Here is a 23,974-nt window from a genome sequence, read left to right as displayed (position 1 = left end):
ACTCTGATTTAAGTATTACTTGGGATGCCTCTTTGTTGTATTCAGAGAGAATTTTGGGAACTGATGGAGCACCCTTCACCTACATGCTTCCCAAGTCAAGGTTGCCAGAGCTTCCCTATCTGGCCTTGGCCTCCTCTTCTCTCCCCACCCACCTTTCCCAGAAGACCCCCTTCACCCTCTATTACTCCTCTCCCATAAGGTCAAACTCTGCCTTTGAGAAGGGGGACAGCACAGGGAAAAAAAGTGTTATAGTGGAATTGGTGCTGGTACAGGTTTTAGTGTGTTTCAGTTTCTGTCACAAACAACCCATGAAATTAGAGTAACTATCTTCGTTAAAAGTAAAATTGTTTTTCTTTATAAAATGAAAGTAAAAATGTTGAAAACATTGCAGTTAGAAAGAAGAAAAAAGCATTCTCATCACCCAGAGACAACTGTTATGCCTTAGCAATTCCTCTCCAAACGTTTGTTAGTAAACTTTTTTTTACATCCTAGTCATACTGCATTACATTTTGTATTGCCATTTCCTTTAAGAATGTGTTTTAAACTATTAAAATGTTTAATGATTGCAGAATACTCCATCTTTTGGGCATACAATAATATATTGAACTATATTCCTATTGTTGGATGTTTGGGCCCTTTCCAGTGTTTTAGTTTTAGAAATAAGAATTATAAATTGTATACATAAAACTTTACACTTTTTGCTTTTTTCTTAGAATAAATTTCTTGAAGGGAAATTTACAAGGTGAAATTTATAAACATTTTTCTAACAGTCTTGACTTTATTCTCAAATTATTCATAAAATTCATGCCAGTGCTTGGCTCACCACATCCTAGCCAGCAAAGAGACATGTTAAAGTTTTGCTAATTAAGAAGGCAAAATTTTAATCTCATTGGTTTAAATGAGATTCTTGTTGCTTAGAGAGTTAGAAAATTTTTATACATGGTTATTACTATGTGTCTAAAAACGGAAATCTTGATCTTTACCCCTCAACAGCTGCTGCCTGCAGTTAATGGAAACTCCATCTTTCCAGAGGCCCAGGCCAAAATTTGGGGTCATCCTTGATGCCTTGGTTTCTTTCCCACCCCTCATTTCTCACTTTGTCTGTGACGAATCCCTCTGCATGACCCCCACTATTCCCAGGTGAGTCAGGCCACTGTGCTCTTTTGTCTGAGTCACTGCAGTAGTCTCCTGATTGGTCATCCTACCAGTCTGGTCTCAACACAGCAGCCAGGGTCTTCTCATTGCACCATAGCTAAGATCATGTTACTCCAGTGCACAGAACCCTCTGTGGCTCCCTATTACTGTCAGTGAAGAAGCTCAAGGATAAAATTCTGTATGCCCCTTTATGATCAGGCTCCCTGCCACCTCTCAGACACCATCTTCTACTTTCCCCATTTCTCTCTTGCTGGACCTTGGATATCTCAAGGGCATACCTCCCCTAGGACCTTTGCTCTCACTGTCAACTGCTGTCACATTTGCTTTCTTGATGTTCTGTGAACACTCAGGCAGTGCCTTAGGACATTTGCACGTGCTGCTCCCTGCCTGAAATGTTCTTCCCTAGATACTTGTGTGCCTGGCTTCTTCCTTGCTTTCTTTAGATTTTTTCTGAAATGTCATTTTCTCAAGGAGCCCTTCTCTGGTCTTTTTCTCTCAGCTTTCCACTCTTGCTGACATTTCACCTTGCACCTAGCTATATACGCTTTTCTTATTTATCTTAATTGCCGTTTGCAACCCCACTAAAATTAAGCTATTATAAGGCAGATATTGTTTCCAACTTTATTGAGATAATTGACAAAAATTTTACGTAGTTAAGGTGTACAATATATTTCAATATACATGTATGTTGTGAAATGATTACCATAATCAAATTAACATATCTATATCCTTACATAGTTACCTTTTCTGTATATGTGGTGGGAAAACTTGAGATCTCACTTAACAAATTTCAAGCCTATAATATATTATTAGTAACTCTAGTCACCATGCTGTACCATTAGGTCTCCAGAACAATTTGATCTTATATGGGAAAGTTTGTACCCTTTAGCCAACAGCTCCCTATATCCCCCAGCCTCCAGCCCCTGGTAACTACCATCCTAATGTCTGTTTTTGTGAGTTTGGCATTTTTAGATATCACATGTAAGTGAGATTATGGAGTATTTGTCTTTCTGTGTCTGGCTTACTACGCTTAGCTTAATGTCCGTAAGTTTCATTCATGTTGTTGGAAATGGCAATATTCTTTCTTTCTTTTTTTTTTAATTGCATTTTAGGTTTTGGGGTACATGTGATGAACATGCAAGATTGTTGCATAGGTACACACTTGGCAGTGTGGTTTGCTGCCTTCCGTCCCCTCACCTGTATCTGTCATTTCTCCCCATGCTATCTCTTCCCACCTTCCCACCAGTATTTAGGATTGACTAATATGTTTTATGTTATGTATATGTTTTATATTGCAAATGTAAAAGTTAGACAGCTCTAACTTTTACACTTGCAGTATTCACACACATATGTATACAGACATATGTGGATACACACACACACACCCCCCAAATTTTCTTTATTCGTGTTTCCATCAACAGACACGTAAGTTGGGGTTCCCTATGTGTAATGAATATCTTTTTTCTTGGTGCTTTCAAAATTATCTGTCTTTAATTTTTAATAGTTTGATTGTAATGTGTTTTGGTAATATCTTGTCTGGGTTCAACCATTTGAAACCTTTAAGCTTCGTGTACCTGGATGTCCATATCTCTCCACATACTTGCAGTGTTTTCAGCCATTATTTCTCTAAATGAGATTTTTGGCCTTTTCTCATGTTTCTTTTTCCTCCTGGTATTCCCATATTCCCATAGTCCATATATTAGTTCTGTTGGTGCTTTTCTATACATTCTGTAGGCTTTCTTTATTCCTTTTTATTCTTTTTTTTTTCTCATCCGAATGAATTATTTCAAAAGACCTTTCATCTAGCTCAAAGATTCCTTATTCTTCTTGATGAAGTTGGCCGTTGCCATTATCTGTTGCATTTTTCATTTCATTCACCATATTCTTCAGTTCCAGAATTCTGTTTTTAAAAAGTTATTTCCATCTCCTTGTTAAACTTCTAGTTTTTGTTCATGTATTGTTTTCCTGACTTCATAGAGTTTTCTGTGTTCTTCTATACCTCACTCAGCTTCCTTAAAAAATGATTATTTTGAAATCTTTGTCAGACAGTCTGTGTATCTCGGTGTTGGTTAATGGAATATTATTGTGCTTCTTTGGAAGAACTGTGTTTTCTTCAGTTTTTGTTTGTTTGTTTGTTTGTTTGTTTGTTTCTGGCACCCTTGCCTTTCTGTCTTTGCATTTGAAAAAGCAGTCTCCTCCAATTTTTAATGTCTCATTTTAGGAGAGAAACCCTGCAGTAGTCAGCCCAGCTAGGAAATTTTTTAGGCTTTCTTAGACCCCTTATACATATCTGCCTGCTCTATAGCTTTTGTTTTTCTCCCTTGGAGGGATTTCTTAAGATTGTGTTTTATTAATCCTGCAGATTCAGACCACCAGGTAGTGAGAGCCTCCCATTTGTTTTCCCTAAGGATGTATCCTGAAATTCTCAAGGTTTTGTGCCTTTTCTCAATCCTAGAGTTAGGTCAGCTGTCTGCATGTGCTCGCAAGTCTTCTGCAGAGGTTTACATTTGCAGTCAATGGAGGTGCATGCAGGCGGCCAACCTCAGGGCAGGGAGAGAGGGATGAGGCAGATGGAGCATTGTAGGTACCCATGTGCTAATTGAGGAATCCACAGATGAAGTATTCCAAACAGCTTGTGAGAAGACTTTCTGATGAAGTCTGTGAAGAAGTTAATGGAATTGCATGCAGTCTTTTGTTGAGGAGAGAGCTCTGTTGTCATGGAGATTGTTGTTTATCTGATTCATTCATATATCCCTAGCATCAATTGCCTGCTAGAAATGTAGTGACAGCTCTAACTTTTTGAAAATGAATGAATACATGTGTATTTCCTTTCCAGTGCATTGTCTACCCGGTTCTTTTATGTTTTTTGTTTGTTTGTTTGGAATACTCATTACATTTTTTTCTATCATGAAAGTACATGTTCATAGTAAAAAAAAAAAAAATTTGGACAAAGTCCAAAAATTGCAAAGAAAAATCTCCCACTACTCTAGTCTTAACTTTGAGTGGGAACCAATGTTAAATTTTGTTTTATTTCCCAGGAAGATTTTTTTCTCTCCTATGCGTAGATATTTTGAAAATGTGTTTATTGTGCTATGCAATTTCACTTTCCACTTTCCAACTTTCCTTTGATTGGTGTGTATTTTCCATGTAACAATAGCAATTTTTATATACAGTTTTTTAGTGATTTCAAAATATTGCAATAAACACTTTATTTTACTTAGTTTTCAATTGTTGGTTCTGTGTTATTTCCATTTTATTTGCCAATGTAAGTAATGTGATGAACATTCTAGTGCATATCACTGTCTCTATCTTTCAGATAGTTTTCTTGACCTTGATTTTCTAAAGTAGAGAAAGATTAGAGGAGTTTTAAGGCTCTAACAATTTTTCAATTGTAAGACTTTGTTTGGAGAGATCTGGGGATGACTAAAACTTAGTTTTAGTTAATAGTTCCTTTTCAAAAAGGATTTAAAAATTTTTATCTTCTTCAGTTCATGTTGTTTGGGAGATGTTTTTATTCTGGTTTAAGGAGTGTGTTGAACAAAGTCCACTCGATTGTGGAAGGAAACAGGAAACAGCCTCCTTTTTTTTTTTTTTTTGAGACGGAGCCTTGCTTTGTTGCCCAGGCTGGAGTACCATCATGTGCTCTCAGCTCACTGCACCTCCACCTCCTGGGTTCAAGCAATTTGCTTGCCTCAGCCTCCCAAGTAGCTGGGATTACAGGCACCTGCCACCATGCCCAGGTAATTTTTTGTATTTTTAGTAGAGACGGGGTTTCACCATGTTGGTCAGGCTGGTCTTGAACCCCTGACCTTGTGATCCGCCTGCCTCAGCCTCCCAAAGTGCTGGGTTTACAGTCATGAGTCACCACATCTAGCTGGAAATAGCTTCTTGACTGAGTTGTATTTTCATCTTTGCTTCATTCCCATGTTTCTGAAAGACCCTGGGCAAGTTACTCAACTTTTGAGCCCAATTTTCTGAATGTGTCACTTGTTTATAATTACATCTGCTTTGTTATAAGGGTTAAATCAGATGGAGTTCAGATAGCCCCTTACGTAGAAACTGGCAAATAGTACATGCTCAATAAATGCACATGGACATTACTGCTATTGAAAACTATTAAAGACTAGAATTATTAAGACAAGAATTATTCTCAGTATTCAGTATGTACATAAGTAATAATTGCCACTCCTTATTCATCTGTGTTTAAATGACAAAAGGGAGAGATAGTATCTATTTTGCTTCCTTAGATACAGACTGTCTTTTGTTACCTTTTTTTTCGAAACAGTCTTTTTTATTATTTTTATTACTATTTTTTTATTGCATTTTAGGTTTGGGGGTACATGTGAAGAACATGCAAGATTGTTGCATAGGTACACACATGGCAGTGTGGTTTGCTGCCTTCCTTCCCCTCACCTGTATCTGTCATTTCTCCCCATGCTACCTCTTCCCACCTCCCCACCTCCCCATCCCTCCCCCATTTCCCCCCAATGGACCCCAGCGTGTAGTGCTCCCCTCCCTGTGTCTATGTGTTCTCATTGTTCAACACTCGCCTATGAGTGAGAACATGCGGTGTTTGATTTTCTGCTCTTGTGTCAATTTGCTGAGAATGATGGTTTCCAAAAACAGAGTCTTACTGTGTTGTGCAGGCTGGAGTGCAGTGGCATGATCTCTGCTCACTGCAACCTCTGTCTCCCAGCTTCAAGCGAGTCTCCTGCGTCGGCCTCCTGAGTACTGAAGTTATAAGTGCCCACCCCCATGTGTGGCTAATTTTTGTATTTTTAATAGAGATGGGGTTTTACCATGTTGGCCAGGCTAGTCGTGAACTCCTTACCTCAGGTGATCCACTGGCCTCAGCTTTCCAATGTGCTAGGATTGCAGGCATAAGTCACCATGCCCAGCCTGTTACCTGATTTGTTATACTTTCTATGTCTGTTTGTTTCTGCATAATTGCCATCCCTCCAACCTCTGTATTAAAATCCTTGTGGTTTTCTTGAATGTCTCGTATTTTAAATATAATTTGCTTTGGTGGATTTGTGAATTCAATATTTCCACAAACCTTTCTATATCATATTTACCCCATTTTGACTTCACTTCTCTGTGTTGGAGAAGTGGCTTCCACATGTAGCCTTGCTGGCTGGCATCCCTGTGTGTGTGCTTTGTTGAGCGCCTTCTGCCTAACTTCTGTATCCAAAAGACAACAGCATTATTTACAACAGGAAAGATGGTTAATAACCTACATGGTTAACATGAATGAAAATACTCAGTAAATCATGATACTTTCTGATAATGGAATATTTTAAAGGCATAAAAATATTTATGAAGAATTTTTAATGGTGATAAAATGATTCTAATATAAATATTTATGGCAGGATTCCAAGTAATAACAAATAAGATTAATAAGAATAAGATTACAAGAATAATATTCCAAGTAATAAGAAAAGAAAAAAGAAAATAAGATCTTCAATTGCTTTAGTTATGCTGACAGAAACTGGCTCTGAATGCAAGATTTTAAGATTTTTATTTTATATTTCTTTAAATATTTTTGTTTTTAAATACTTCTGTGCTAAAAACAATTTTTTTTCTTTGTTGGAAAAAATAACTTACATAAAAAATTGAGGAAAACAAATCTGTAAAATTAACTTAGTCCACTTAGTTCTTATATGGTTTCATAAATTAAAATTATATTTTTAAACCATCTCAGAGTAGAATCTTTTTTTTTTTTTTTTTTTTTTTTTTTTCTTCTTTTTTTTTTATTGCATTTTAGGTTTTGGGGTACATGTGATGAACATGCAAGATTGTTGCATAGGTACACACATGGCAGTGTGCTTTGCTGCCTTCCGTCCCCTCACCTGTATCTGTCATTTCTCCCCATGCTATCTCTTCCCACCTCCCCACCCCCCGCCCCTCCCCCATTTCCCCCCAACAGACCCCAGTGTGTAGTGCTCCCCTCCCTGTGTCCATGTGTTCTCATTGTTCAACACCCGCCTATGAGCGAGAATATACGGTGTTTGATTTTCTGCTCTTGTGTCAGTTTGCTGAGAATGATGGTTTCCAGGTTCATCCATGTCCCTATAAAGGACGTGAACTCATCGTTTTTGATGGCTGCATAATATTCCATGGTGTATATGTACCACATTTTCCCTATCCAGTCTATCATCGTTGGGCATTTGGGTTGGTTCCAGGTCTTTGCTATTGTAAACAGTGCTGCAATGAACATTCGTGTGCACGTGTCCTTGTAGTAGAATGATTTATAATCCTTTGGATATATACCCAGTAATGGGATTGCTGGGTCAAATGGGATTTCTATTTTTAGGTCCTTGAGGAATCGCCACACTGTCTTCCACAATGGTTGAATTAATTTACATTCCCACCAACAGTGTAAAAGTGTTCCTATTTCTCCACATCCTCTCCAGCATCTGTTGTTTCCCGATTTTTTAATGATCGCCATTCTAACTGGTGTGAGATGGTATCTCAATGTGGTTTTGATTTGCATTTCTCTGATGACCAGTGATGATGAGCATTTTTTCATATGTTTGTTGGCCTCCTGTATGTCTTCTTTTGTAAAGTATCTGTTCATATCCTTTGCCCATTTTTGAATGGGCTTGTTTTGTGCAGAAAGCAGAAACAGGACCCCTTCCTGACACCTTACACCAAAATTAACTCCAGATGGATTAAAGACTTAAACATCAGACCTAATACCATAAAAACCTTAGAAGAAAATCTAGGCAAAACCATTCAGGACATAGGTGTAGGCAAGGACTTCATGACCAAAACGCCAAAAGCAATGGCAACAAAAGCCAAAATAGACAAATGGGACCTAATCAAACTCCACAGCTTCTGCACAGCAAAAGAAACAGTCAGTAGAGTGAATCGGCAACCAACAGAATGGGAAAAAATTTTTGCAGTCTACCCATCTGACAAGGGGCTGATATCCAGAATTTACAAAGAACTAAAGCAGATCTACAAGTAGAATCTTTTTTTAAAGACAATCCCCAATGCTTATGCCAGAGGAGACACTAAAATATAGAAGCTCCTTTGTAATGATAATCTGTAGGTTGAACAACTCCATGCTCCATTTTTCAATCAATATTTAATGTTGTAGCAAGGGCCTCTGGCATGATTTATGACAGTGAAAGTGTTGAGAAAAGCACAAATCAGTTCCCCAGTTATTAACTGTGCTTTAGCTCGGCATTTTCCAGAATGCACTCTGAGACACATTAATTGTCAAGATTCTCTGAACAAATGTTTCTGTGGTCAAAATAAGTTAGGGAAATCTTGCAGTATGGTTTACAGGACAGCCTGGAAGCTAATTGATTAAATTTCTGACTGAAAATTACTAGTTGGAAATTTTTACTTATAATTTCTATGCCTCTGTTTCTTTGTCTGTAAAATGAGAAATATGTTGTATTGAATGAGAGATGAATATCAAATGATATAATAAATATAAAATATCTGGCACAGTATGTAGCCCACAAGTTATCTACTGTAGTTATTTTTATACTCTTTCCTCTTCTTGAAGCTGTACAGGATTGACAATATAGCATATTAAGGATTCTGCTAAATTCTGCCATAAGGAAACATGTTTAACTTTATTTAAGGTTAATGTCACAAACATTTCACCACAGGATGCTGTACTGGTTATTTCCCCATGGAATTGGTGTTCTAGAAAACACACATTGGAGGCATGGCTCTGGATGTTCTAAGGAAACACTCTGTAACATGCAGGTGCATTCTCTACTATGTTCAAAACAAACACCAACAGGACATTAGTGAAAATGGCAGAGTAGGGAACTCTGAAATTTCATAGCTTCATAAAAGCAATAAAAGTATTGATAAAATTGTTAGAAGTAACTTTTTTGGAACTCTGGAAATTAACTAAAGGCTTAGACAAACCAAGAGTCACTTACTCAAGAAAAGCAGCTGACCTGGGTTAAGAACAGCAAGCTTTGTGATATTTTAACTTACCATAGTCTCATTCCCCGCTTACTAGTTCAGCAATAGCCTTGAAAATAACAACCTACATGCCTTGTACCAGAGAGAGCAGAAGAGACCTTTATCATTCAGAATTGTAATTACTTGGTATGTTTATTGGCTCTCTGGAAGAAGACTAGCTGGAAAGGCTTATCTTTATTGTACTCAAGTTGGAACTTTATCAGTGCTACTTGGGAAAAGAAAGGTACTTGTCTAAAACACTACATGAGGTGATAGATAATAGCTGGTTCGAACAATAGACTAAAAAGCTTTGGAAGAAATGCTGGGAAATGAGATACTTAGGCAAATAGGGCTCAAAAGTTTCTGTCTATTTCTGGGAATCTATAGGTTCATCTGCATGCCCAGGGTTTTGCACCTGCCTCAAGAAAGACTTGAGAAGGCTCCAGACTTTCACCTCTGCCTAACCTCGAGGGTCTGTGCCAGCAGGAAATGAAGGCTAAGGCAGAGCTGTCAATTATCTGGATGAGTGTTGAAGGTGTGCCCCAACACAGACATAAAGTTCTGCAAATGGTGGAAGATTTCTTGCTTCCAAGAGTTTAAGGAAATCTCTTTATAGTCATTAGATGACCACTAAGCTAATGGAAAAGAAGTAAAAGAATAAAGAGAAATGAACAGTGTCTTAGAGTCACATAGGGCATAAAGATATGAAATATGCTAGTGCAGTAGTAATGTAGATGAAAGGCACTTTGGTAAATATGATTTATCATAATCTAATGAGTCAAAATCATTTTCTCTTTCTCTTATACTTCTGGGGTTGCTACACTTGATGTAGCAACCCCAGAAGTATAAGAGAAAGAGAAAAGAGAAGAAATAATATTTGAAGATAATAATGGTTAAAAGTAATCCAAATGTGATGACAAACACTAATCTATACTTCCAAGAAGCTCAGTGAATCTCTAGAAAGATAAACTAAAAAAGAACCACACCTATATTAATTAAACTGTTAGAGTTAAACACAGAGAATTTTGAAATCAGTAAGGGAGAATTGACTCATCATGTACAGTAAGATTAACAGCTGATTTCCCATCAGACTCTGTGGAGGCCAGAAGGCAGTGAGATATCGTATTTAAAGTGCTGAAAATATCTACTCTCAATCAAGAATTGTATATCTGAAAAACTATCCTTAAAGATAAGGAAGTAATTAAGACATTTCCAGATAAACAAAAATTGAGTTTGTCACTAGCAGACTTGTCCTGCAACAGATACTAAAGAAAGTCATTCAGAAATGAAATGTAAGGGTAGTATAGAGTAACTCAAAGCTGCATGAAGAAATTAAGAACACCAGTAAAGGTAACTATATAGATAAATTATACATAGCATAAATATATTTTTGTTAGCAGTTCTTTTTATTCTATATTTTATAAAACTTGTATAAAGTTTTTATTAATCTATGTTGATAGGCATATAATAAAAAGCCATAATGTGGTATAAACAGCATAAAGGGGATGAATGAAGAGATATGGCAGCACAGATTTTGTATATATTTGAAATTAAGTAGTAGTAACATAAACTGGATTATTATAAATTGAGATGCTAATTATCCCCAGGGCAATCACTACAAAAAATAATTGTATATATAGAGAGAAACAAGAAAGCAGTTACTAATGGTATGCTATAAAACATCTATTTAACAAAAAGAAGGCATTAATAGAGGAACTGATAAATAAAAAGGTATGACTTATAGAAAGCAAATAAAAGTAGCAGAAGTAAATTCTTCCTTATCAGTAATTATATTAAATGTAAATGGATTAAACTCTCCAGTTAAAAGGTAGACATTGGCAGAATGGATAAAAAACAACTATATGCTATCTAGAAGAGACTCATTTTAAATTCCAAGGGTCAAATTGTTTGAAAGTCAAATGATAGAACATCACACACTGGGGCCTGTTGGGGAGTAGGGGACTAGGGGAGGGATAGCATTAGGAAAAATACCTAATATAGATGATGGGTGATGGATGCAGCAAACCACCATGGCACACATATAACTATGTTAGAAACCTGTACATTCTGCACATGTACCCCAGAACTTAAAGTATAATTTTAAAAAAATACTAAGATGAAAACAAATTAAAAAAAGATACTCAATGAAAATAATAAACAATAGAAGCAGAGTGGCTAGACTAATATCAAACATAATTGACTTTAAGGACAAAATAATTACTAGATTAAAATAAGGATATTATATAATAATAAAAAAGGTCAACCCTACCCAAGGGGACATAATTATTACAAATGTTTATGCATCTAACAATAGAGCCTCAAGATGTATGAAGCCAAAAGCAGCAGAATTGAGGGTGGAAATGGATATGTGAACAATAGCAGTTGGAGACTTAAGTGCTCTACTTTCAAAAATGAGAAGAACAAATAGACAGAATATCAGCAAGGAAATCAAAGATTTGAACAATATAAATGAACTAGACCTGATGGACATGTATGTAAGAATCCATCTGACAACAGCAAAATGCACATTCTACTTAAGTGCTCATGACACATTCTCCAAGATAGACCAAATGTTTGTCCATATAACAGTCTCAGTAAGTTTAAAAATATTTAAATTATACAGTGTATGTCTGTGATCTCCAGAGAAAAAAAGTTATAAATTAATAATAAAAGGAAAGTTGGAGAATTCACCAACATGTGGAAATTAAACAACACATTCCTAAATAACCCAAACTAGAGAATAGTTTGAGGTGAATAAAAATGAAAACACAGTATATCAAAACTCATGGTATTCATTTATCATAGATTTGTGGAATCTAAAAAAACAATTGAACTCATGGGCATAGAGAGTAGAAGGATGGTTATCAGAGGATAAAGAGTACAAAAAATAATTAGAATGAATGAGACCCACTATTTGACAGCACAACAGAGTGACTGTAGTCAATAATAATTGTATGTTTTAAAATAACGAAAAGACTATAATTGGATTTTTAGTAACACAAAGGATAAGTGCTTGAGAGGATGAATATCCCATTCTCCATATGATTATTCATACCTAGTATTTGATAGTACAACAGGGTGACTAAAGTCAAAATAATTGAGTCATACATTTTAAAATAACTATAATTGGATTGTTTGTAACACAAAGGATTACTGTTTGAGGGGATGGATACTTCATTTTCCATTATGTGATTATTATGTATTACAGCCTGTATCAAGATAAATTATGTATTCCATAAACAAATACACCTACTGTGTACTCATATAAATTAAAAATAAAAAAAAACCCTTACCATATGCAGTGAAAGCACTTCTCAGAGGGAAATGTATAGTTGAATGCTTACATTAAAAAAATAAAGGAGGGCTCTCCAAGATGGCCAAATAGACACAACTCTGGTGCACAACACCCAGCGAGAGAGACGCAGAAATCCAGAGATCTCCTACCTCCAACTGAGGTACCAGGTGCACTTCAACGGTTCTGGTCCCACGCTGATCAAAGCCCAGGCAGGGCAGACAGAGGCAGGGAGGGGTGCTGCTTTGCCCAGTAAGTGCATCTGACCCGCAAGTCAGAGGCTCCCCCTCTGGCACTCCGGTCCAGATACAGCACTTCCCCCAGAGCCTCAGCAATACACAGAACAGGGATCTTTGCCAGTCAAGTGCCGGGAATTACAAGCACAGAGTTGAATAATAATCCAGGATGGTGTCCCAGATTGGCGCACAGACCTAAACAGCCACATAAGCCCAAAAGCCAGCTGGGAGAGCCTACGGGCCAAGCTATTGCCCCCTCCCCCGACCTGGAGAGAGAGGGAGCTGTAAGCAGGAGGACAGATGAAGCAGCTGGATGGGGCCCTACCCCATGACCTGAGAGAGAGGAAGGTGAGTGGGGGAGATGGTCCGGTGCTGCTGGGTGGGTCCCTGCCCTCCTCCACAAACCTCAGAGGGCTGAAGCTCTGACTCTAGCAGGTCCCACAGCAAGTGCCGCAGTCTGAGCTGAACCCTGAATGATCCAGCCCAGTGGAAGAAGGGCACAACCCACCACTAGAGGGGTGGGACTGGGCTACGTGTTTTAACAAAAAAACCAGAAAACCTGCATAGCAAGAGGACTATGTTCTTGACCACGCAGCAGCACCACCAGGTCAGTGGAAGAGGTGGGCCTAATCTCCCAGTGTAAACAAAAAAGACACAGGAAGCTTCCCTAATAACCTGAAGGAGTCCCTAGAAACTCAGTCGCACCTTGACAGGCAGACAAGCAACCTCATCAAGCAGCTCCCTGAGACCACAGCCAGGTAAATCCACAAAGATGGGAGAAACCAGTGCGAAAAAGATGAAACCATCAAAGACCAGATCACCTCTTCTCCTTCAAGGGATCACAGCTCCTCAACAACATGGGAACAAAACACGACCAAGAAAGAGTGTGACAAGTAGACAGAAACAGTCTTTAGAAGGTGGATAACAAGCTTTTCTGAACTAAAGGAACATATTCTAACTCAATGCAAACAAACCAAAAACCTTGAAAAAAGGTTAGACGAAATGCTAACTAGAATAACTGGCTTAGAGAACACAAACGACTTGATGTAGTTGAAAAACATAGCATGAGAACGATGTGAAGAAAATACAAGTTTTAATAGCTGAATCGATCAAGCAGAAGAAGGGATGTCAGAGATTGAAGATCAACTCAATGAAATAAAAAGAGAAGGCAAGACAAGAGAAAAAGGAGTGAAAAGAAATGAACAAAGCCTCCAAGATAGATGGGATTATGTGAAAAGACCTAATCTACGCTTGATCGGTGTACTTGACTATGATGGGGAGAATGAATCCAAGCTGGAAAACATGCTCCAGGATATTATTCAGGAAAACTTCCCAAGCCTAGCAAGGCAGCCCAACACTCAAATTCAAGAAATAGAACTCCACAAAGATATTCCTCAAGAAGAGAAACCCCAGGGCATGTAATTGTCAGATTCACCAGGGTTGAAATGAAGGAAAAAATGCTAAGGGCAGCCAGAGAGGAAGGTTAGGTCACCCACAGAGGTGAGCCAATCAGAAGCACAGCAGATCTCTTGGCAGAAACCCTACAAGCCACAAGAGAGTGAGGGCCCATATTCAATATCCTTAAAGAAAAGAACTTTCAACCCAGAATCTCATATCCAGCCAAACTAAGCTTCATAAGTGAAGGAGAAATAAAATTCTTTATGGACAAGCAATTACTGAGAGATTTCATCACCACCAGACCTGCCCTACAAGAACTCCTGAAAGAAACACTAAACACGGAAAGGAACAAGTACCAGTCACTGCAAAAGCAAACCAGTTGGCAAAGACCAAAAACACAATGAAGAAAATGAGTCAACTAACAGGCAAGAAAACCATACAGTAACAAAATGGCAGCATCAAATTCAAACATAACAATATTAACGTTGAATGTAAATGGCCTGAACACCCCAATCAAAAGACACAGATTGGTCAACTGGATAAAAAGTCAAGACCCATCGGTGTGCTGTGTTTAGGAAACCCATTTCACATACAAAGACACAGATAGACTCAAAATAAAGGGATGGAAGAAGATTTACCAAGCAAATGGAGAGAAAAAACGGGTTGCAATCCTAATCTCTGATAAAATGGACTTCAAACCAACAAAAATCAAAAGAGACAAAGAAGGACACTATATAATGGTAAAAGGATCAATCCAACAAGAAGAACTCACTATCCTAAATATATACGTACCCAACCCAGGAGCACCCAGATACATAAAGCAAGTTCTTAATGACCTAAAATGAGATTTAGACTCCCACACAATAATAGTGGGAGACTTCAACATTCCACTGTCAATATTAGACAGATCAATAAGACAGAAAATTAACAAGGACATTCAGGACTTGAATGCAGAGCTGAACCAAGCAGACCTAATAGACGTATACAGAACACTCCACTCCAGATCCACAGAATACACATTTTTTTTCAGCACCACATTGCACTTACTCTAAAATTGACCATATCGTTGGATGCAAACCACTCCTCAGCAAATGCAAAAGAACAGAAATCATAACAGTCTATCAGACCACAGAGCAATCAGACTGGAACTCAGGATTAAGAAACACACTCAAACCCACACAACCACTTGGAAACTGAACAACTTGCTTCTGAGTGTCAACTGGATAAACAATGAAATGAAGGCAAAAATAAAGATGTTCTTTAAAACCAATCAGAATGAAGATAAACTTACCAGAATCTCTGGGGCACCTTTAAAGCAGTGGGGAGAGGGAAATTTATAGCAATAAATTCCCACATGAGAAACAAGGAATGATCTAATATTGACACCCTATCATCAAAATTGAAAGAGCTAGAGAAGGAAGATAAAAAAAAACCAAAAGCTAGCAAAAGACAAGACATAATTAAGATCAGAGAAGAACTGAAGGAGATAGAGACACAAAAAACCCTTCAAAAAATCAATAAATCCAGGAGCTGGTTTTGAAAAGATCAACAAAATAGACCACTAGCCAGACTAATAAAAAGAAAAGAGAGAAGAAACAAATAGATGCAATAAAAAAAGATAAAGGGCACGTCACCACTGATCCCACAGAAATACAAACTACCATCAGAGATTACTACAAACAGCTGTGTGCACATAAACCAGTAAACCAGGAAGAAATGGATAAATTCCTGGACACTCGTACTCTACCAAGACTAAACTAGGAGGAAGTTGAAACCCTGAATAGACCAAGGACTCAAGAGGCAGCAATTGATAGCCTACCAACCAAAAAAGTCCAAGTCCAGACGGGTTCACAGCCAAATTCTACCAGTCGTACAAAGAGGAACTGGTTCAATTCTTTCTGAAACTATACCAAACAATACAAAAAGAGGGAATCCTCCCTAACTCATTTTATGAGATAAACATCATCCTGATACCAAAACCAGGCAGAGACTCAACTAAAAAAGAAAACTTCAGGCCAACATCCATGATGAACGTCGACACAAAAATCTTCAATGAAATACTGGCAAACCAATTGCAACAGCACATCAAAAAGCTTATCCATCACGATCAAGTAGGCTTTATCCCAGGGGTGCAAGGCTGGTTCAACATGTGCAAACCCATAAACGTAATCCATCACATAAGTGGAAACAAAGACAAAAACCACATGATTTTCTCAATAGGTGCAGAGAAGGCCTTCGACAAAATTCAACAGCCCTTCATGCTAAAAATTCTCAGTAAACTAGGTATCAACGGAATGTATCATAAAAAGCCATTTATGTCAAACCTACAGCCAATATCTTACGGAACAAGCAAAAGTGGGAAGAATTCCCTTTGAAATCAGGCACTAGACAAGGATGCCCTCTCTCACCACTCCTATTCAATATAGTATTGTAAGTTCTAGCAAGGGCAATCAGGCAAGAAAAAGAAATAAAGGGTGTTTAATTAGGAAAGGAGGACGTCAAACTGTCTCTGTTTGCAGATGACATGATTGTGTATCTAGAAGACCCCATTGTCTCAGCCCCAAATCTTCTCAAACTGATAAGCAACTTCAGCAAAGTCTCAGGATACAAAATCAATGTGCAAAAATCACAAGCATTTCTAGCAAATAACAGACAAACAGAGAGCCAAATCAAGAGCGAACTCCCATTCACAATTGCTACAAAGAGAATAAAATACCTAGGAATACAACTAACAAAGGATGTAAAGTACCTCTTCAAGGAGAACTACAAACCACTGCTCCAGGAAATAAGAGAGGACACAAACAGATGGAAGAACATTCCATGCTCATGGTTAGGAAGAATCAATATCGTGAAAATGGCCATACTGCCCAACATAATCTATAGATTCAACACTATCCCCATCAAGCTACCAATGACCTTCTTCACAGAACTGGAAAAAACCACTTTAAACTTCATATAGAGTCACAAGAGAGCCCGCATAGCCACAACAATCCTAAGCAAAAAGAACAAAGCTGGAGGCATCATGCTGCTAGACTTCAAATTGTACTACAAGGCTACAGTCATCAAAACAGCATGGTACTGGCACCAAAACAGAGACATAGACCAATGGAACAGAACAGAGGCCCCAGAAGCAACACCACACGTATACAACCATCTGATGTTTGCAGACGTGACAAAAACAAGCAGTGGGGAAAGGACCCCATGTTTAATAAATGGTGTTGGAAAAACTGGCTAGCAATGGGCAGAAAGCAGAAACTTGACCCCTACCTGTCATCTTAAACTAAAATTATCTCCAGATAGGTTAAAGATTTAAACATAAAACCTAACACCATAAAAATATAGGCAAAACCATCGAGGACATAGGCATAGGAAAGGACTTCAGGACTAAAACACCAAAAGCAATGGTGATAAAAGCTAAGATAGACAAATGGGATCTAATTAAAATTCAGAGCTTCTGTACAGCAAAACCATCATTAGAGCAAACCAGCAACCAACAGAATGGGAAAAATTTTGCAATCTACCCATCAGACAAAGGGCTAATATCCAGAATCGACAAAGAACTAAAACAAATATACAAGAAAAAAAACAACCCCATTCAAAAGTGGGCAAAGGGTAAGAACAGACACTTTTCAAAAGAAGACATCTATGAGGCCAACAAACACGAAAAAATGCTCATCATCACTGGTCATTAGAGAAATGCAAATCAAAACCACATTAATATGATACCATCTCATGCCAGTTAGAATGGTGATCATTAAAAAATTTGGAGACAGATACTGGAGAGGATGTGTAGAAATAGGAACGCTCTTACATAGTTGGTGGGGGTGTAAATTAGTTCAACCATTGTAGAAGACAGTGTGGTGATTTCTCAAGGATCTAGAAATAGAAATTCCATTTGACCCAGCAATCCCATTACTGGGTATATACACAAAGAACTATAAATTGTTCTGCTATAAAGGCGCATGCACACATATGTTCACTGCAGCCCCGTGAACAATAGCAAAGACCTGGAACCAACCCAAATGCCCATCAATGATAGATTAGACAAAGAAAATGTGATACATATACACCATGGAATACTATGCAGCCATAAAAAATGATGAGTTCATGTCCTTTGTAGGGGCTTGGATGAATCTAGAAGTCATTATTCTTAGCAAACTGATAGAAGAACAGAAAACCAAACACTGCATGTTCTCATTCACAGGTGGGTGTTGAACAGTGAGAACACGTGGACTCAGGGAGAGGAGCATCACACACTCGGGCCAGTTGGGGGTGGGTAGGGGAGAGACAGTGGGGAGTTGAGCAGGTGGGGAGGGAGGGAAGGGATAACATGGGAAGAAATGCCAGATATAGTATTCACCTAAAGTGAAACAAAATAAATAATTTAAAAATAAAAGATAACAAAACAAAACACAAACAAAAAACCAAAAAAAACAAACAAGGAAGATCTCAAATCAGTAACCTAATCTTTCACTTTAAGAATCTAGACAAAGGGCAGTACATTGAGCTCCATAGAGACAGCGCCGGGGCAAGTGAGAGCCAGACGGGCACTGGGCGACTCTGTGCCTCGCTAAGGAAAAATAACTAAACATGGGCAAAGGAGATCCTAAGAAGCTGAGAGGCAAAATGTCATCATGTGCATTTTTTGTGCAAACTTGTCGGGAGGAGCATAAGAAACAGCACCCAGATTCTTCAGTCAACTTCTCAGAGTTTTCTAAGAAGTGCTCAGAGAGGTGGAAGACCATGTCTGCTAAAGAGAAAGGAAAAGTTGAAGATATGGCAAAGGCGGATAAGGCCCGTTATGAGAGAGAAATGAAAACCTATATTCCTCCTAAAGGGGAGACAAAAAAGAAGTTCAAGGATCCCAATGCACCCAAGAGGCCTCCTTTGGCCTTTTTCCTCTTCTGCTCTGAGTATCGCCCAAAAATCAAAGGAGAATATCCTGGCCTGTCCATTGGTGATGTTGCGAAGAAACTGGGAGAGATGTGGAGTAACACTGCTGCAGATGACAAGCAGCCTTATGAAAAGAAGGCTGCGAAGCTGAAGGAAAAATACGAAAAGGATATTGCTGCATATCGAGCTAAAGGAAAGCCTGATGCAGCCAAAAAGGGAGTTGTCAAGGCTGAAAAAAGCAAGAAAAAGAAGGAGGAGGAGGAAGATGAGGAAGATGAAGAGGACGAGGAGGAAGAGGAAGATGATGATGATGAATAAGTTGGTTCTAGCGCAGTTTTGTTTCTTGTCTATAAAGCATTTAACACCCCTGTACACAACTCACTCCTTTTAAAGAAAAAAATTGAAATGTAAGGCTGTGTAAGATTTGTTTTTAAACTGTACAGTGTCTTTTTTTGTATAGTTAACACACTACCGAATGTGTCTTTAGATAACCCTGTCCTGGTGGTATTTTCAATAGCCACTAACTTTGCCTGGTACAGTATGGGGGTTGTAAATTGGCATGGAAATTTAAAGCAGGTTCTTGTTGGTGCACAGCACAAATTAGTTATATATGGGGATGGTAGTTTTTTCATCTTCAGTTGTCTCTGATACAGCTTATACGAAATAATTGTTGTTCTGTTAACTGAATACCACTCTGTAATTGCAAAAAAAAAAAAAAAAAATTGCAGCTGTTTTGTTGACATTCTGAATGCTTCTAAGTAAATACGATTTTTTAAATTAGTATTGTTGTCCTTTTCATAGGTCTGAAATTTTTCTTCTTGAGGGGAAGCTAGTCTTTTTCTTTTGCCCATTTTGAATCACATGAATTATTACAGTGTTTATCCTTTCATATAGTTAATTAATAAAAAGCTTTTGTCTACACACCCTGCATATCATAATGGGGGTAAAGAAGTTGAGATAGTTTTCATCCATAACTAAAAATCCAAAATCTTGATCAGTTAAGAAATTTCACATAGCCCATTTATATTTATAAACTAAAGAGTAATCGATCTACTCACAGCATGGGACTATTAGAATCAAACATTTTGAAAGTCTGTCCTTGAAGGACTAATAGAAAAGTATGTTCTAACCTTACATGAGGACTTTATTCTTTAAGTCCCATTACCATGTAATGGCTGTTAAATTTTGCAGTTCCCACATTAAAGAAGACCTGAGAATGTATCCCCAAAAGCGTGAGCTTAAAATACAAGACTGCCGTATTAAATTTTTTGTTGACATTAGTCTCAGTGAAGACTGAAAATGCTGGCTATACGTGTGTTTTCCCATTAAATATGGCCTGCTCAGGAAACGAGACTTTCCATTAAAAGTATTTTTAATTCATTGGGCCAGCTTTTAAAATGAAGATACCACATTCAGAATAGGGTATATTTTCTGTATTATGGTTTGCCCCTTTATAAATCCAAGTGGGAGGAAAGAAGACACTTAAAACTTTGCATCTCAGTATGAATTATTCAATTTATTTGGATGATTTTTCTTTAAAACCCAAACTCACTCATTAGTCATGTTTATCTGCTTATCAGTTTAGGGAACAATTTGGCAATTTTGTGGTTTTTGAGGTTATCGTTTATTCTTAAAGTGCCAGTATTTTAAAATAGCGTTCTTGTAATTTTACACGCTTTTGTGATGGAGTGCTGTTTTTTTATATAATTTTGACTTGGATTCTTTCCATTTGCATTTGTTTATGTAATTTCAGGAGGAATACTGAACATCTGAGTCCTGGATGATACTAATAAACTAATAATTGCAGAGGTTAATAAAAAAAGAATCTAGACAAAGAAGAACAAATCAAACACAAGCAGAAGAAAGGAAGTAAGAATTAGAATGGAAGTAAAGGAACTAGAGGAGACTAAAACATAGAGGTAATCAACAAAGCTGAAAGTTTGCTTTTCAAAGAGATATACAAAACTCTCAAGTCTTTATATAGACCGACTGAGAAAGAAAGATGACACAAAGTAGTAGAATAAGGAATAAAAGTCTGGACATTTCTGCTAACCTTACAGAAAGATAAAGGATTGAAAGAGAATATTATGAAAAATTGTATGCCAATAAATTAGGTAACCTAGATGACATAGACAATTTTCTTTTTTTTCTTTATTTCTTTTGAAAAAAAAAAAAAAAGCAGGGGAGATACATGTGCAGAACATGCAGGTTTGTTACATATGTATACTGTGCCATGGTGGTTTGCTGCACCTATTGACCTGTCCTCTAACTTCTCTCCCCTCAACTTCACCCCGTAACAGGCCCTGGTGTGTGTTGTTCTCTTCTCTGCATCCAGTGTTCTCATTGTTCAACTTCCACTTATGAGTGAGAACATGCAGTGTTTGGTTTTTCTGTTCCTGTGTTAGTATTCTGAGAATGATGGCTTCCAGCTTCATCTATGTCACTGCAAAGAACATGATCTCATTCTTTTTTTTGGTGGCCGCATAGTATTTCATGGTGTATGTACCACATTTTTTTTTATCCAGTCTATCATTGATGGGCATTTGGGTTGGTTCCATGTGTTTGGTATTGTAGATGGTACTGCAGTAAACATAACATGCACATGTGTCTTTATAGTAGAATGATTTGCATTCCTTTGGGTATATGTCCAGTAATGGGATTGGTGGGTCAAATGGTATTTCTGTTTCCAGATCCTTAAGGAATCACCACACTGTCTTCTATAATGATTGAACTAATTTACATCCCCCCTACCCACCACAGTATAAAAGTGTTCCTATTTCTCCACAACCTCATCTATTTCTCCACAGCATCTATTGTTTCCTGAGTTTTTAATAATCACCATTCTGATTGGCACACGATAGTATTCCATTGTGGTTTTGATCTGCATTTTTCTGATGATCAGTGATGTTGAACTATTTTCATGTTTGGTGGCTGCGTAAATGTTTTCTTTTGAGAAGTGACTGTTCAAATCCTTTGCCCACTTGTGTTGGGGTTGTTTATTTTTCTTGTAAATATGTTTAAGTTCCTTGTAAATTCTGGGTATTAGACCTTTGTCAGATAGGTAGATTGCAAAAATTGTCTCCCATGCTGTAGGTTGCCTGTTCACGCTGATGATAGTTTCTTTTGCTGTGCAGAAACTCTTTAGTTTAATTAGATCACATTTATGAGTTTTGGCTTTTGTTGTGATTGCTTTCGGCATTTTCATCGTGAAGTCTTTGCCCATGCCTATGTCCTGAATGGTGTTGCCTAGATTTTCTTCCAGGGCTTTTACGGTTTTGGGTTTTACATTTAAGTCTTTAATCTTGAATTAATTGACTTTAATCTTGAGTTAATTTTTGTATAAGGAAGAAGTCTAGCTTCAGTTTTCTGCATATGGTTAGACAGTTTTCCCAGCAGCATTTGCTGAACAGGAGATCCTTTCCCCATTGCTTGTATTTGTTAGGTTTGTCGAAGATCAGGTGGTCTCTGTTCTGCTCCATTGGTCTATATGAAATAGACAAATTTCTAGAAACACAGAAACTACCAAAACTGATTTAAGAACAAATAGAAAATCTAGATAGACTTTTAACAAATAAAAAGATTTTGATAATTTTAAGACTTTTAATAAAGAAAAATTCAGGGCCAGATGGTTTCACGGGTAAATTCTAAAAACATTTAAAGGAAAATTAACACCAATTATTCTCAAATTATTTGAAAAATGTAAAATGAGAAAAAACTTTCTAACTTACTCTATAATCCCATTACTAAGTATCCTGATACCATTGCCAGATTTTGCATTGGGCAAATGCTTCTTACAGCTGACTCCAAAAACACAGTAACCAAAAATAAAAATAAAAAATATAAATTAGATTTCATCAAAATTAAACACTTTTATACATCAAAGGACACTATCAAGAAAGTATAAAGAATGGGAGAAGCTATGTAAAAATTATATATTTGATAAGGGCCTAATAAACAGAATATATAAAGAACACTTAAAATTCAACAGTAAAAAGACAACCCAATTTTAAAATGGAAAATGGATTTGAATAAGCATTTCTCAAAAGAATATATACAAATGGTCAAACAACACATGAAAAGATACTCAACATTATTAGCAATTACAAAATATAAATCAAATGATATACTCAGTAGGACAGAATAATAAAATAGAATAACAAATGTTGGCAATAATGTGAAGATATTGGAATCCTTATATATTGCTAGTAGGTATGTTAAATGGTGCAGGGGCTGTGGAAACAGCTTGACAGATCATCAAAAAATTACAGATCCAATTACAATGTGATCTAGCATATTTACTCCTAGCTATATGCTGAAGAGAATTGAAAACAAGTGTTCACACAAAAACATGCGGAACTATTCATAATAGCCAACTAGAAGGAGCAAGGCAAATGTTCATCAAACTGGTGAATGGATCAACATAATGTGCTGTTTCCTAAATGGAATATTTTTGAGCCAGAAGAGGAATGAAGTACTGATACTGCAACGTGGATGAACTTTTGAAACATTATGCTAAGTGAAAGAAGTCTGTCAGAAAAGGTCACACATTGTATGATTTCGTTTATATGGACTGCCTAGAATAAACAGATCCATAGAAATGGAAAGTAGATTAATGGACGGAGAAGGGAGTGGAATTGGGAGTGTCTGGTAACAGGTAGAATGCTTCTTGCTGGAGTGATAAAAACGTTCTGGAATTAGAGGTATGGTTGCCCAATATTGTGAGTATGTTCAGGTTCAATGAACTGTACACTTTTAACTGGTATATTAGTTTATTCTCATACTGCTATGAAGAATTACCTGAGGCTGGGTGCAGTGGCTCACGCCTGTAATTCCAGCACTTTGGAAGGCAGAGGCAGGTGGATCACCTGAGGTTAAGAGTTCGAGACCAGCCAGGCCAACATGGTGAAACCCCATGTATACTAAAAATATAAAAATTAGCTGGCCATAATGTCAGGTGCCTGTAGTCCCAGCTACTTGGGAGGCTGAGGCAGGAGGATCACTTGAACCCAGGAGGCAGAGGTTGCAGTGAGCTGAGATTGCACCATTGCATTCTGGCTTGGATGACAAG

At 37.5% G+C, this 23,974-nt stretch overlaps 1 protein-coding gene and 1 pseudogene across 1 annotated transcript in view; both read left to right on the top strand.

The window, feature by feature from the left end:
* Positions 1-23,974, top strand: part of STK32B (serine/threonine kinase 32B) — a 440,698-nt gene that overhangs the window by 27,082 nt on the left and 389,642 nt on the right. The gene's annotated exons all lie outside the window — the stretch shown is intronic.
* On the top strand, positions 18,432-20,731 carry LOC101034975 (high mobility group protein B1 pseudogene; annotated as a pseudogene).

The sequence above is a fragment of the Saimiri boliviensis genome, chromosome 3 (genome assembly GCF_048565385.1).
Source record: "Saimiri boliviensis isolate mSaiBol1 chromosome 3, mSaiBol1.pri, whole genome shotgun sequence".
NCBI lineage: Eukaryota > Metazoa > Chordata > Mammalia > Primates > Cebidae > Saimiri > Saimiri boliviensis.
Note: the sequence above shows the minus strand (reverse complement) of the source record. Positions and strands in the feature narration are given on the sequence as shown.